General features: G+C 40.5%; 1 protein-coding gene across 2 annotated transcripts in view; it reads left to right on the forward strand.

Moving 5' to 3' along the window:
* Positions 1 to 9,431: 9,431 nt before the first annotated feature.
* The window catches only part of siah1 (siah E3 ubiquitin protein ligase 1), a 39,525-nt gene continuing 31,891 nt past the window's right edge, over positions 9,432 to 17,065 (forward strand). For both annotated transcript variants that reach the window (XM_076885515.1, XM_076885514.1), the window contains exon 1: positions 9,432 to 9,602. The gene's annotated coding sequence lies outside the window, so the exon portion shown is untranslated. The remainder of the gene's footprint in view (positions 9,603 to 17,065) is intronic.

The raw sequence follows: 17,065 nt of genomic DNA on the forward strand, positions 1-17,065 counted from the left end.
AAGTAGATCTGACAGACCGGGGCATGAACACAGGACATCTTAGGGTGTCCTCTGGTGTCTGGCACCAGGATCCTTTGGGTGGTTTGCATGGTGGGGACACTTTCTAGTGGAACCCATGGATGCTTAGCAGTTCATACAGTCGGTTGGAGCACTTTATCCTGTAGAAGATGACAATTACCATAGGAGGTGCAACAATCTTTAGGTGGATATTAATTTACGTCAAATATTAACCCACATGAACCAGTACACAATGTTTTCCAGCACTAGATAATCAATGTTTATATATCAAAGTATATACTCTGAACTTTATTTATTACAAAAACAGGACCGACATTTGATTAAAAAATATATTCGTGTACACGACACTTGGGTAACCAAGGAAGTTAACTCTGAGATTTTTGAAAAAGAAAGATGAGGTTATAAACTGTTTGAGACAGACCAATCTTTTCCTTCGGTACAGTTAAAACAGTGTAAAAGTATAAGCAGAGTGCAGATTAATACCAAAACACATTTTGATATTTCAAAATATTTCAATATTTCTCCTGTTAGGTTTTTTGCACCTGTTCAGGCAGGGAACCCTTCAACCTTTTTTTTAAACATCTGTAGAGTAGGAGCTCCACCCTGCTCTGATGAACCAGGGCTGAAAGGGGGAAGCCTTGCAAACGTTAAAGATCGTACTTGCATATTGGGTTAAAGGTTAAATTTACCATGTACAGAACATTTTGTTCCATCACTTTGGTTTCATGCAAATGTTTATGGCTTCAACCTGGTCCCAGCTGAGCAGACACGTGGTCTTGGGTAAAAACCCCAGGCATGTGATTTCATTGTTTACCCAAAATAATGTCCTGGCCTTATATACACACATAGAAGAGCGAATACAATACACACATGCTGAGATGAGATTTATAAGATGAGATGGATGGATCAGGCCAGGTTACTTACTGAAAGTCAACGCTGCTTCTTGTAGATGCATATTATCAGTGTGTCTCTTATTTTATTTGTTAATTAGTCTGGCCCACTTCCCACAGACACAAGTAAGAGTCGTGGAACACAGGCCAGGTGCCACATTACATAAGCAACACACATACTTCTTGCAACCTTGTTGTCATTATGCAAATGCATGGGGCTTGCGTTTCAGGTTACTTGCCAGCAATGACAGCCTGCCCAGAAATTATTCCTTGACTGCGGTGGAAAATGCCGGTGTTTCTACTATAAAATTCAATTCAATTTCTTTATTGTCCCACAAGGGGAAATTAGTTTAGCAGCAGGAGGATAAGAACAAACAGAACAATACTATAAAACAATAATAACAATAATAATGATAGAAAATTCAAGGACAATTATTTGCAATTAAGGAGACAAGACGCAGTAGGGATAAAAGAGACCTGGAGTCTTTTAGTCCTCCTCGGAGGTACTCTAAAACGGCAGCCGGAAGGCAACAACTCAAACTCACTGTGAAGTGGATGGTTCACAAAAGTATGTTTTAGCCCCCAAAAATAGCAACAAGACAATTCCCCACAAGCCCGCCAATCTAATTTGGGATGAGGGGTGACTCTTGTAGCCACAAGAGGTCTTTTCATGTAAAATATTTGGCTGTTGCCCAGCAATTTCCCAGTAATCCATGATGATTTTGACCCTAGGAACTCTAGATTACAGGAAACAACAAATATTTTTATCCCCCAGTGAATTTTTAGCAATTGAAACACAACAAATTCTACACTCTAGAAGTTAGTTTTAATTGAGTATTTCTTTCCTTTCTAAATTTGGGTATACACTGTGTGATCTTTTTCAATTGTGTTATTCAGCTCTTGCTCAAAGTGTACGACTGAATCGCAGGGGTTAAAGTTTGTAGGTCACGATGCATGTTCCCACATTATACGACCCGATGCTCTGATGCGACCTGAGTGCTCACACCGTGCTTACAAATGTTGGGCAATCGTGGCTCAAGACTTGGGAGTTCGCCTCGTAATCGGAAGGTTGCCAGTTCGAGCCCCGGCTTGGACAGTCTCGGTCGTTGTGTCCTTGGGCAACACTTCACCAGTAGGCAACGGGTGGTGGTCAGAGGGCCTGGTGGCGCCAGTGTTCAGCAGCCTCGCTTCTGTCAGTGCACCCCAGGGCAGCTGTGGCTACATGTAGCTTGCCATCACCAGTGTGTGAATGTGTGCATGACTGGATGTGTAAAGCGCTTTGGGGTCCTTAGGGACTAGTAAAGCGCTATACAAATACAGGCCATTTACCAAAGCTTACATTATATAGCTAATATATATATCACAAAATCTGTATCTCGCTCTCCCTCTCTGTCTTTCACTCACACAGACACACACCCACAACCACCATCAACTTTGCTATATTGCTAATGAAAAACATAATTAAGCAGCAATGTCCATCCAACTCTTTTCACAGTTGTTGCAGTCGTGATAATTTTGTGAGACCACACCGAAAAGGCTCGGACAAGCTTGCCAAAGTTCTACAAGTTGGGCCTCCATCGCTTACTCCAGACCACATGCTGCACTGCCATGCTACTCCATCTTTTTCGCTTCCATTTCTGTGTTTGCACATGCATGTGTGAGAGGTTGCATTAAGTGCTCATGACACTGCTTCAACAGTGCGATACCCTCACGAGGGGTGACCAGGATTTCAAACAGGTTTGATTGTCTTCTGACCGTGTGACTCGTTTGGATGGGTTGACTGTTTATTTGGAAGGGTCTTGTCTCTTAAAAAAACATGCCAGCACAACTTAGATTTGCAAAGACACTACAAGACTTCAGGAACTATGTCCCCTGGACAGACGGGACTGAAGGGGAGATATGTGGCCAAAATGCACAGCAGCACATTTGAAGAAAACCAAACACAACCTATCAGCAGAAACACCTCATACCAGCTGTGAAGCATGGTGTGGCACCTTGCAGTCATTGGATTGTCCATGAACTCCTCTGTGTACTGAAGTATTCTAGAGTCAGATGTGTGACCATCCATCCAACAGCTAAAGCTTCGCTGAAATTGGGTCATGTAACAGGACAATGATCCCAAGCACAGCAGTAAATCTAAAGCACAATGGCTGAAAAAGAAAAGAATCAAGGTGTTGCAATGATCCAGTCAAAAGTCCAGGTGTCAGCCTGAGGTCCTTAACAGACCTGTGCATAAGCAAATCCACTTACCTGTTTAAAAAAATGCTGAAACTATAAGCCGGTGGAATGTAATATTATTTTAAAACAATGTCAAAGGGCTGTAGGCTGCTTCTACAACTGCCGACTGCTGCCAAGTGTTAAGCAGAAGAGGACAAAAAATAAAAAACATCTTGATGAAATAAAATCTTTTCTCGTCTCGTGCATTGCATTTTATTTTTCACATTTTATTTTGTCACCAAACTGGTAAACTATCTGATGCTCCGTTAACAAAAGCAGCCGACTCTTTGTGGGCAGACTGTGATTGCACTTTATACTGTCATCTTGAACAATAAATGGGGAAATACAAGTTTCCATTATAGACTTGTGGTTTTTCTATCCTTAATAAAGTCATTCAAATGCATAATCCTGTTTGTGCCACTGTTTCCTTGTTTTTCTGAGTCAGACTCTGTCCTTAATTGCCTCACTTCTTGTTCTTCAGTATGTCATGCACAACCCTGTAGTTATGGTTATGAATACTCAGACAATGCTATTTGTGCTGCAGCTGAGCTTTGATCTTTGCCCGTAGACCATAATTTAACAGTCGGATTTCAGAATAGAATAGAATATTCACTGTGTCACAGTTCACTTATCAATACACATGCAACATACATTTCTTATGATACATTTTGAACATTAGCAAATCCACAGAAAGTTTAACCAGCACATGGCTTGGGATGCTGAGGGCTGCAGAGGTGTGTGCCTGAGATGGCTAAATTAAGTCTATCCTCTTGTAAAGACATCACACAGAGCTGAGAGTAAAAAAAAAACCCAAACAAACCTGAAATTGAGTTTCGAGTTTTTTGACGTTCAGCCTGCTGTTAGCTCAACATTTTACATTCATTTACACTATGATCCATATCTATGCCCAATTTTATATCACTACTCAACCTAACATGCATGCCTATGGATTGTGGGAGGAAACCTGAGTCCTTTAACAGCAAGAACATACAAACTCCAACACAGGAAGGCCCCATCTGGCTGGCAGATTCAATCCTATAATGCCCTTGCTGTGAACCAACATCACCTCTAACCACCACCCCTTCACATTTACCATACAGACGTAAGAGTGGTATTAATCTTCTTATCCAAGTCCTGCCAAGCCAACAAATACGTGTATTTCTCCCAGATGTCCTTTCAGTGGTTTAACTAGACAAGCAGGCATGGAAGGTATATTGTAAACAATTAAATCTTCAGACGAAGATGAGAGAGAAAGTTCTTGTACCACAGGTGGCACGAGGGTAGCAGCAGCATCAAAGAGACAATGCTTCAAACACCATCCGTGCTTCCAGTATATGCAGTGTATTTGCACTTTCTAGTTTGCTCATTCCAGCATGAGCTGGAATTTAGAGGATGGGAGTTTAACTCCAGCCCTATGGGCAGAAATCTGTGCCATCAGAAACTGAATTTGAATAAGTTCAATTTGAATTTGAATTGCTCAGATTGAATCTGAATTGTAACTTGCATAAATGCTTTTGAAAACTGAATTTGAATTAGTCTAACTTGAAATTGAATTTATGGTTTGAAAATGATCATCACTAAATTGAAATTGAATTTTATATTTTGAAAATGAATTGTATTGCTTTGAAACTGCATTTTATCCTTTAAAAATTCAGCTCTCGAATAATTTCAGTCTCACTTCTCACCATTCAGTTTCAGTTCTACAATTCAATTTCAGTTCCAAAATTCAGTTTTTTGGAACTTACATCCGGTTCCGGTTCAAGCGCAGATTAATAGAACTACGTTTTACTAGCGGACCGAAAGTGTTACTGACGGGAATCTACAGCGTCTTGAGCTGAATTAAGACTTCAGAAGTCATTCGTCATGTCGAATGACCAGCGGATAAACTCTCAGGTTGGTAATAAATGTATTACATGTATAAGAACAAGCGTCATGTTAACAAATGATAGCCGTACAGTAACTGTTATGCTTATTGTAGCTGTTAGCTAAAAACGCTAATTTAGCGTAGTTTGCCCTGAATTCAGCTTTGACAACGAATATGATCGACTGTGTCTAGTAGAATTCCAGAGTTGTCATGTTGGACCCTCTCAGAGTACCCCCTCTGTATGCTTGCAGAGACCCCTACAGTAGGGAAACATGCAAAACGGTGCCCAAACCTTTGTATTTGAGCTTTATTTATGTCTTACACAGGATCCCAACTCTTTAGCTAACTTAATAACTTTAGCTAACATGAATAGTTAGTCTAATTCATTAGTGCAGCATTACTGGGTCACCTCTGTTTGAAGTGATATAATATGATATACAACTATCACTGAAACAGCAAACTTTGTAAATAAGCAAACAACACTTGTCATTCTCTAAGCGTTTGGCCACAGCTGTAGATTACACTATCAGTGCTTGTTCACTCTTGACAATAATTACATTTCTAAATTCTCTTTGTGCATTTACAGGTAAACAATACCTAATATTTTATCTAAATGACTGCTTTGTCTTTGAAAAGGGTGAAGAGCCTGAGGCCGGTGACAGTCCAGTTCTACTCTAAGTACATCCTTACAGTGGCTCAAAGGACAAGGCCACATTCCTGTCCTGCCAGAAGAGAAGAGAAACTTCAGTCTTCATGCAGTTCAACCACATATGACAGGGGTCTCAAACTCCAGTCCTCAAGGGTCAAAGTGTCATGCAACTTTTCCATGCCCTCGAGGACTGGAGTTTGAGACCCCTGCCGTATGGTGTTCATGCTGTTTTCTACCACACAGTTACAGCATGTCTGACTGCCTGTTCAGCATATGCAAAAATATATGAGTTTAAGCATGTGATAACTAAGGCCTTCCATTATGGTGTTTGTCATCACATGTCACAGACATCTGGATGATCATTTGGAATAAACAAAAAAACTAAAAACTTGTTACTTCATCTTTTATCTTTATTATTATTATTGTTCTTATTTTACACTTTTCATTGTTAGGCATTAGGTTTATTTGTAGTAGTCCTTTCCAACGTCTTTCCCTCTTCCATGTTACTGTGGCAGCTTGTCAGCATCCATTTGGGTTTGGAAGTGGAACAGAAAGTAAAGAAATCCAAAGTGCCATTAAAACCAGGAGAGGTTCTTATATTTCAGAAGAAGGGATTAATTCAAAAGAAATGACCTCAATGCCATATTTTATTTAGGAACCCGAGAGAGCACTTTGCAAAATAACACATTCTTATAATTTCACCCTCAGATGAGCCAAGCTACGACTGTCAGGGAAGGTGATGTAGGTACAGAGCATATGAGAGTGGTTAAGTTAATGTCTCTTGTCTAGATGAAGGCACAAGAGGGATCAATGGCAAGGCGTAGAGATTCAGTATCTTCAGTCTTCAGTGGACACTCCATTTCTGGCACAAAACACCTGTAAAAGATGGTCGATTTAGGAGGTGACCCGACAACTTCAGCCTGTCAAACATAGTAATGGAGCAGTATGTTTTAAAAAAAAAAATCTAATTAAGCATGCACTCAGTACCCTAAGAATTATTATGGTAGTTAAACACAGTGATAGTTGTATCACTTCAAACAGAGGTGACCCAGTAATGCTGCACTAATGAATTAGACTAACTATTCACTTTAGCTAAAGTTATTAAGTTAGCTAAAGAGTTGGGATGCTGTGTAAGACATAAATAAAGCTAAATGTTTCCCTACTGTAGGGGTCTCTGCAAGCATACAGAGGGGGTACTCTGAGAGGGTACAAGATGACAACTTTGGAATTCTACTAGAAACAGTCGATCATATTTGTTGTCAAAGCTGAATTCAGGGCAAACTACGCTAAATTAGCGTTTTTAGCTAACAGCTACAATAAGCATAACAGTTACTGTACGGCTATCATTTGTTAACATGACGCTTGTTCTTATACATGTAATACATTTATTACCAACCTGAGAGTTTATCCGCTGGTCATTCGACATGACGAATGACTTCTGAAGTCTTAATTCAGCTCAAGACGCTGTAGATTCCCGTCAGTAACACTTTCGGTCCGCTAGTAAAACGTAGTTCTATTAATCTGCGCTTGAACCGGAACCGGATGTAAGTTCCAAAAAACTGAATTTTGGAACTGAAATTGAATTGTAGAACTGAAACTGAATGGTGAGAAGTGAGACTGAAATTATTCGAGAGCTGAATTTTTAAAGGATAAAATGCAGTTTCAAAGCAATACAATTCATTTTCAAAATATAAAATTCAATTTCAATTTAGTGATGATCACTTTCAAATCATAAATTCAATTTCAAATTAGACTAATTCAAATTCAGTTTTCAAAAGCATTTATTCAAGTTACAATTCAGATTCAATCTGAGCAATTCAAATTCAAATTGAACTTATTCAAATTCAGTTTCTGATGGCACAGATTTCTGCCCATACAGCCCGGTCAAGGTTTTCCACTTGACCAGGCTTCCAGACAGCAGCAAACAAGTTTTTCGGAGAGGATCTTGGCCAATGCACAGCTACTAACTTGCTTTGATTTCAGCATAACAATCTACTGCCAAACAACATTATGTCTGGAATGTGCTGATGATTCTGCCAGCTCTCACTCACCCATTTCCTCCTTCGTTTCTTTTAACACTCCCCCCGTTCCCACATACCCCTCCATTCCCATCCTCTTTCTCCATACTCTTCTCCCATTTGCATTACATCCATTATCCTTGTCTCACAACTTCCTTCCTCCCTTTCTCTTAAACTCTATTTTCTGCCTCTCCTCTTCAAACTATCTCTTCCTTCCACATTTCTTTTTGGCGTCTTCCCTCCACCCTTTTCTCTTTCTCACTTTGCTAAAGGAAAAAAAAAAACTGTGCATGTTGTTATGTCCGGCCAAGAAATTCAAATTCCTCTAGCATACCAGCACAGCTTAACATTCTCATGGGTTTGGATTGCTCCACTTCCTCTTGTCTTCCTTCCCCAGCCCCTCTCCCACATTCTCCTTGGTGCTCTCTGTAGTTCCATTCCTTTTTATTTGCTTGCTCTATTCCTCTAATTAATATAAAGAAATGGGCTTAATGAGTGCCTCCAGTGCATTCACAATTGGTAGATTGGTTTTTTCCTAGCTAAATGATGAAAAAAGGGACATCCTCATAATTGACCGAATTCAGACATTTGACATCCCACTGTCTTTTATTGTGTCCTTATAAAAATGTCATACCCTCTTTATATTTCTCCAGTACTCTGTATTTTCTCTTGAGTTCTGTTTCTACAGTAACTGACCCAAAAAAGCAGAGATACTCTTTTGTGTTTTTTGTTTAGAGAAGAAGTGCGCATGTGATGTATATGTGTCCAAAGTAAGCTGTTATATTTAAATGCACATGTGATACCCTAAATGTGAGAAGTTGTTTCTGGTGTGCATGCAATGATGGTGTACTTCATGTATTTACAAAGAAAATGTGTTGCACTCTGCCCGGTTACAGTAGAAGGCTTATAGCCACTGTTTACGGGAGGACAGCAGGATTATATTTACAAAGGTCTGCTGTTTCTCTTACTATTCTTGCTGTCTGAGTGTCTCTCAGCCTACTGTTTGCTCCTGCTGCAGCTTGCCTACTGGGACAACACACTTGCATAACCAATCCTTCTCTGTAATCCCAGCCTGCGCAGCAGCTCCTCCCACCCCCACCTCACATTACTATTTAGCTCCCCCTCCTACCCCTCATCCCTCCTGATGGTAGATGGCTGTGTGTGTGTGTGTGTGTGTGAGGGGGGGGGGGGGGGGCGGGGGGGCGTGGTGATGGCTTCCCTTATGTCCAGATTGCTATGAAAGAAACAACACGACCTCTAAATCTTAATCCCAGCCAGTTACATGTGTCCAGCATCAAGATTGACCTCAATCTTCGCTATACCTGTCCAAAGTCTCTTTTTAAAACCCTTTGCTATTTTTTTCATTAAAACTGCTGATTTAAATGTCCAATTTCTAAGGATTATCTGTGGGACTTGTTGGTTTAAGCATATGTGCAGTTTCCTTCACTTACATTATAGCGGAGAGGCAAGAGATCAAATCCAGTACAGATACAAGATGCAGGCGAATAGTATAATGAAGTGAAACTAAGGTGAGAACCTGCTAGACGAGCCTTGATTTTAAGGCGATAGTACAAGTGTGAGCATGCGTTAATATTCTTTGTAAACGGTGAGAATATTTTCATAATGTGAAACAGCTTCAAAAGATATGCAGTAAATTGTGTGGGATGCAATCATATATGCGTATATTTATTTTCGCATTATTGTTATTATTATAAAATTGAACCATTTCGAGCAACCTGCAATTCGTGCAAGGCGCGCTCCCGTGGCAAACTTAACTGTGCGCGCTCTGAGCGGCTGGTACTTAACGCCTGCCGTCTCGTCTCTGTTCCAGGAGCTGAGCCAATGTGTACATCGAGCAAACGACGACAGAGAGGGATCCTGTGTCTGTCCCGGTGCCACACATTCACCTGTTTCTCCGTGGTGAACTGAAGGATAATTCTTTCGAGGTAAGCGGGTGTGCCGCAGACAGTGAAACATCAGATTTTCGAGTGGAGTGTGTGTCGGTGAAAACAACAGCCCCGTTGACTAGCAGAGCAGACGCTAGCTTCCTTCGTTAGCGCAGTGCTAATAATGCTGGCGGTTAGCTAGCCTACTGTCCGGCTTGTTTGCTGATCTTTTAAACGCCTCTTGCCTGCAGTGGTTAACGGGTTGACACGCGTAGCGACTAAACGTTGTTGTTAACGTTTACTAACTGGTGTGAGTGGGGGGAAATGGAAGGGTACCGTTTCTTAGCATGTTCACACACCAGCTAAGCTAACAAACTCACCGACTCAGCTAGCTAGTAAGCTGTGGGATACTGCTTTACGGCAAGACGAGGCCTTGTGTGCCTGCAGTGGAAACTGTTTGCTAGGATACGCCGTTGTCTGCCTTGCAAAGACAAGGCCATTTTGCTTTCAAAGTAGGTTAGACCAGGTCAACAGAAACTCGTCGTGGCATTGTTTTGTGTAGCACTGTTGCTGGCATAACGGCTGTAGAGGAAGTGATGACTAATGTTTACTCCAAGTAAAGGTTACAGTCGGAGTCGGCGTGTTTGACTTGTCTATTATAAGACTAATGTCAGCTCCTGGTCGTTATTGATTATTAAAGGGCTCTAATCGCCATCGTTACATGTTCACTGCAGTTTGCATTGCATGAGCAGTAGTTGAGCGATCACGTAGTCGTTTACGTGGACACCTGTAGATGAGTTATGAATTAGGGCTGTGGACAGATGCACAGTGGTATCACAATATGACCTTTCGCTGAAGTTGGCTTAAAAAAGCAACCTCCATATTGATCACAGTTGTTGCCCTACTTTACAAAACCTCTGCTCAGGCTGGATGGATCTAAGCCGAGGTCAATCAAATAATAAAGCCATACCACTGTTTATGTAGCACTTTGCATACAGACGTGCAGCCCATAGCTCCTCACAGAGTAAGACCAAATAAAACGTAAATAAATGTACAAATTAAATGAACCTAGACAAAGGGATGCACTAGTTGTAAAACTCTGGGATTGTATTACCAAAAAACCCCCCCAATGTGACTGTTTAATTCTTTCAGCTTTTGACAAATTAAATACTCTCTAAACAGGCCTCCAACCTCCGAAGTGCTGGACTTGTGTGTCATGCTTGAAACAGTATTTGAGATTTTACAGTAAGATTACACGGCAGATGTCGGTCTGGTCAGGTGTAGCGTCTCATTATCTTGAGATGCAAATTATTGGAAGTACATGATCTGCCCTACAGTTGGAAAAATATGGTCTTTTCAGCATGTTATAAACATGAGATACAGGGTATTGATTGGGAGGTGGGAGTCTGTTACACTGTAATTGGGAATTGCAATACAGGTTTTAATAATTGCAACTTGTATTTAAATATCTTCTGTCAGGATGTGGTTGATTTCAGTTCACTATAATTAATCTCCCCTCTCCTTGAAAACCAGTTATTGGGCTGCACTTAGATGCTAGATACAAGTTCTGCATTGTACCTTAAAAACACTTCTTTACACACTGAAATTTTTCTCATTTTGCTGCAGACCACAAAATCAGAGAACCTTTTTCTTTCAGAGACCTTACACACCCATATGTATGCACTGCGCTGTTTTAACTGGTTGATAAAGTTTGTCCAGCTATAACATGTCTTTAGTCCATCTAACTGCATTTGGCAGGGAAAAGAAACACAGCATGTAGACGTGTATGTATGATCCTTCTTGGTTTCTGCTGACTGCCACAGTTAAGTGTTGGTTGTCTGTAATGCAGCAGTAGAGATGAACTTGTTTTGACCCAAGGGTTTTCCATAGCTTTCAGAGAGGCTTAGTCACTTGGTATTGTAGCCCCCAGGGTGGTTTTCATATGTGGATGAAAGCTGACAGATGCCAGGATGAAAGGATTTATGTCATTGATAGGAAAGACTCATCCTTGTGAAATCCCAAAGCTCATTAAAATGCAAGAAAATAAAAGCTTTTTCATCTTTCATTTTACAGACTGTATTTAAGAGGTTCCATCTGGAATGGGTTTGTTTATTCTGACCAATGTAAAATGTTGTTAAATATTTCTTTTATCAAATCTCTAATGCAGTATTTGCTCTCAGTGGAATAGCACTTGGAGTTAAAGGCAGGAAATGTCTGAACCATTTGACCACTATGCAGCAACCAGCCATTGTTAAAACGGTGACAGAAGTGGATGTCCGGCCAATCCCTCCCGCCTCGCATGCACACACGCTTGTTGAGGAAAAGGACTACAAACTCTATGGGATTATTTTTTTTGATGACCAAAGAAACAACCTGCAGCCTATTGTCTTAGCTTACCCAGCGAGGGTTCTGCTTGTTGGCTCAGAAATTTCTCAGATGCTGGTGCTTTGTTTTATTGTACTCATCTTAGACACGGCAGTGCCAGGTTTCCACCACAATACGTTGGGTAATCAAACATGAAGATGATTGTCGTTGTGTGCAACCCTCAGCTTCAGCTCAACATAAGAAATGATTACCTTTTTAATTCTGCCAGTTGTCTTTTGTATTTGACTTCTGAACTGAGGATAACGTAACCACGTATGTGTGCTCACGGGCAATGTTGAACGGGCACATACTGCTTGTTCTGATGGTTAAACCTGTCTTCACTGCGAATTCTAGTTTCCCACAGACTTTCCTCGGGTAACACTCCCAGGTATGTTTGCCAGCACGTTCCTGCACTCAGTATACTTGAAAGGTCAATTGCTGCTGACTGCCTTACCTCAGTACTTTTACTTGCAGTGTTTCCCAAATAACAGAAGTGTGTGCAGACCTCATTTTGCTTTCATGCTGTTGTCAGCTGTATTATGTTATGATGCTTCCTGTGCTTGGGAAGACTGACCCTGGTTCCCCATGGTGTCGTCTTTTTGGGAAACACTGTGCTTGAACCTCAAACGGTGGTGTGCATTTGATGTGCCTCTTCTCTTTCCAGCAGTAGACCCTTTTTGCTGTTAGTTCTTGGCCAGTTGGTTTAATTAGCATCACATTCCACCCTTTTTCTTGAAAGCTTAGCTGACTCGTCTTGTATTTGAAATTCAAAATTCATTTGGTCCATCAGAGCTGCCTGTCTACTTCTGTTGCTGCTCCTGCTGTCACCTGACTACCTGTGTGCTTGTGCATGCATGCATAGTGTCATATGACTTAGGGCTGGGCGATATTGCCTAAAATTCGTTTGTTCTATTTTGAAACTTAAAGCGTTTAAGTTTCAAAATAGAACAAACGAAACAGACTACTAAATTGTCAATTCCACTTAGAAACAAAATATTAATTCTAAAAATAAATCTTAGTTTGTTTTACAGAAGAACAGACAAAACTGACTAACTTTTGTCAATATCAAATAAACTGAGAACTAAAAGGAAATTCTCAATCTCTCCTTGTTGTATAGCTTAGCTTTTCAAACAGTTTTAACAGTTACTTTAGTCTGACAAAAGCCGAATGACGAATTAGCGCTTCCAGTCAGAGACTGAGGCTACGTCCACGCGTACACGGGTATTTTTGAAATTGGAGATTTTCAGTTTTCGTTTTAAAAAATAATCCCGTCCACACATAAAGGCAGAAATGAAGGAAAACGCTGCTATGAACATGCCAAAGCAGCAGGGGGCGCTAGATTCCTAACCGTGCCGAAATGTTGGCCAATCAGAAGTCTAGAAGCCTCGGTGGGAAAAAGTAAACAAAGCTGGGGCATAGAAGCAGAACAGAGTCGTATGTGTGGAGGGACAGTAACTGTGTGTATATGTAAGCATTTAAACACTGCAGAGAGTAGAATTAACAGTAACAGTATTGTAGAAATTCATTTCACCGAAACAATAACGTGGCGCACAGTAGGGCTGAACGATATATCGCATTTGCGATAATATCGCGACATGATCAAGTGCAATTTTCTAACCGCAAAGGCTGCGATTATACTCTGGACATGTCCAAATTCATGGGCTGCATCCTCCTGAGGCCGCATTTGTAGACCGATTACGTCACAGCGACGCGCCGAAGGCTGTCCAAATTACTACCATATCCCAGAATTCATAGCGCGGCCCAGCCAAACTCCAGTTTCCAGCAATGGCGGCCGCTACTAAGTTTTAAAATTACTCATACTAATCTTTCAGGGTCACAAAATAAACTTTTAACATATTTTCAGGCGAGAAAGTAGCTGTGTAAACATCAAATATCTGCTCGGTTTATCAAGATATCCCATATTTGCAAAAGTGCTTCGACGTTTTCAGAGGCGTCTGCTACCCACCAGCTCGACAGCTAGCCGGGAGCTCGAGGGTTACTGATGCGGCCGAGAACGGCACAACTCCCGGCACATTATTTTCAGATCACCGCGGAGTTTCGCTGCTCGGGTTAAACGTAATATATAAGTCACTTAGACAACCTAAAAATGTTATTGTTGGGCTTTTTTCAGTGTTTTGTTTGTTCGTGAGTAAATCGGTTTGGCTGAGATTAAAGTTATTAGATTAGATAAAATAAAACTTTATTAATCCCCCGGGTGGGTTCCTCCTTGGTTTTCACACAGCTGACTAAACGTCAAACAGAAAACTTATTAAACAGAAGTATGAGACGGTCGAGAATTTACACCAGTGTCTGGTTATATTTTAGATAGCAAGAAGCAGACGGCCGAGTTTATTAAACTCCACCAAGACAGCGGTGACGCTAATCAGAACTAGACCGTCCAATTTCACGCCTTTAAATTTTAAAGGCGTGTTTGTGTGTGTGTGTGTGTGTTTATACAATTGCTATTATGTTTGCACTTTATGTGTAATGTTACTGACTGCAGAGATCAGTAAGATGTGTGTATTTTTTATTTATTAGTTTTATTTATTTAATATTATTTTTTTAATTGAATGACTGTCTAGTAGTTCACAGATGTCGAAAAACTGAGTGTGGTAAAGCCACTGATTTTTTTTTTTTTATGTATATTTCTGCAATCTGCACATTGTACTGACTTTCATTTTAATGTTTACACCAGGGTTCCTTGTCAGCACTTTATGCTCAGATGTTTGTAAGCTAAAAATAAACTATTGTGTATGTTCAAATATACTGTTGTGATTGAAGAAGTTAAATAAAAATGTCAGTCATCAATTCATGCATCACCTCATGTCATCATAACAGAGGTCTGTCTTCCAGGAAAGAACAGTTTAAAATTAATGTAATATAGTATTGGCCATACTATATGATGTATTGCTTGTCTTTGTTTAATAATACAGAAGACAAAGACCTTAAAAAATAATCGCATATCACATCGCAATCGCAATATTGGGGCAAAAAATTGCAATTAGATTATTTTCCATAATCGTTCAGCCCTAGCGCACAGTGTGACGCATGCACCAGTTTATTGTATTTCCAGACTTGCTTTCGGCACAATTTACAGTGCACGCTACTCTGTTTTTTGACTTGAAATAGCCGAAATACCTTCACACTACGGAACTTCTATGGCTCTTCCGTTCGACAATCTCTCCGGCATTGGAACCATCATCTGTTTTCTCTTCGGTCACGCTCGGTTGATTTTTCTAGTCGGCACACTCATTTCCTCCATTACGCGCTGGCTGCTTCCCAAACAAACACACGTGCGGCTTGGCACTTGTGCTGTACGTAACAAGTCACGCGACGTGACGCTGCGGCTGTGATTGGTTCGGCTCTGCGCTACTTAATTTGGATTGGCTGACCTTTTTTTTTTTTTTTTTTTTTTTTTTTCTTTTTTTTTTTTGAGGACAAGAGCGGCGAGGTCTATCGCGATAGCTTAATTTCTCTATCGAGTAAAAGTTATATCGCGATACATATCGTTATCGTTCTATTGCCCAGCTCTACTCAAAGGTAATTAATTAGTAGTGGAAATAATTTCTGGTTCACATTACAGAAATGTAGCAGTGACAATAATATTGTATGTTGTAATCGCACTGGTCAATTAGTGATACAAAACAACTGTTTTATCCTGTGAATAAAAGTATGTTTTTGTCAGTGTACCATGGTAATAACAGAAGCGAAACACAATATTGTGTCGGGACAATTCACTATTTATGCACAATAAACACAGGAGCGACAATTTCTGTTCAGCGCCAGACTTGCTTGTAACCTATATCACCAATTATGTTATGAAAAATGACATATTAACTACTACAAAACACTGACCTTTGTGGAAATGCTTTGGAGCAGACTAACCTGTGAGCTGGAGTGTTCTAGGACGTTATATTTGGTCTTTGAATAGCTGCAATCCAGGCCATCCGTCGCCTCTTTGTTACTTCGGAAACATGGCTCGAACAATTTCTCTTCAACGACGTAATCCGATAACAACCGATCTCTTTACTCCTCGGCTTCCCGTGGCTGTCATGCGACCGGCTATTGCAGTTAATAATACAACAGCTTTTTGCCATTTTTCTTTTGTGTTTTCTTTTTATCGCTGTGTAACTGATTTCAATTGAAAGCCTGCGTGCGCTAGTACCTCTTGCCACGAGTTCCCAGAATCCTTTGCGGTTTTACCCCTGAATGACGTCACATTTTCAATCTCTATATACTGCAACAACATGGGAATAGAACAGCTGCGAGAGAATTCAACATTAATGAATCAATGTTACGGAAGTGGAGGAAGTGCAGTTTTTGGCTTTCCCCATATTTCAAAAGTGCTTCATCTCTTTGCTATGACTGTCGCCCGCCAGAATTTGCAGATGATAATGGTTTTAGCCGCTGCGATGCTTTCGACCAAAACAGGCAGGCGGAGCTTGATGACATCATCAACATGTGCTATCGCGATAGAGCGATATAGTCAAAATCTCTATCGTTGGCCAAATTTATATTGTTTATATCGCCCACCTCTAATATGACACGAGACGAGAAATGTATTTTTAAGAAATATTATCTTTGACAGTCTTACAGCAAGGGTGAACTTGAGATGTATACCAAGTTGTCCTTTTGTTGACTAATTACATGTGAAATTTGACAATAACAGATTTATTTTTATTTTTTTTAAATATAAATGTTGATGTGTGTGAAGACAAGTCTGTGACTGAACTTTTTAGGAGATCTTTGCATCTTCTACTGTGCTGGCACAACTTTAGCAGCTGGCGTTGAAAAAATTATAAGCATGACAGCTGTTTTTGTCCAACCTAATACTGGCGGTGTGTGAATGTGAGAAAGAGAGCAGTGAGTCATCGGCTCACTAACAGTGAGGTAATTCTAGATCTGCTACTAATGCCAAAGGGAGTCCCTGCTTGTTTTATCTCTGTGTGTATTTCTATATTAGGTGCTAACACACAAGATAGGGTCTGTGTCTGTCTGTGTGGTTGGTTTTGCCTCCACCTTGATATCCCTGTTCTGTGTGGCTTCTCCATGGTAACAAGCTGCTAGGCTGCATTGTTCCCAAGTTGTTTTTCCTGCTATGGGAAAGAGCCAACTGTTGACTGGGTCTGGATTTTGAAATCAGTCCATTCCATTTCTGT

Source organism: Maylandia zebra, linkage group LG7 (genome assembly GCF_041146795.1).
Source record: "Maylandia zebra isolate NMK-2024a linkage group LG7, Mzebra_GT3a, whole genome shotgun sequence".
Taxonomy (NCBI): domain Eukaryota; kingdom Metazoa; phylum Chordata; class Actinopteri; order Cichliformes; family Cichlidae; genus Maylandia; species Maylandia zebra.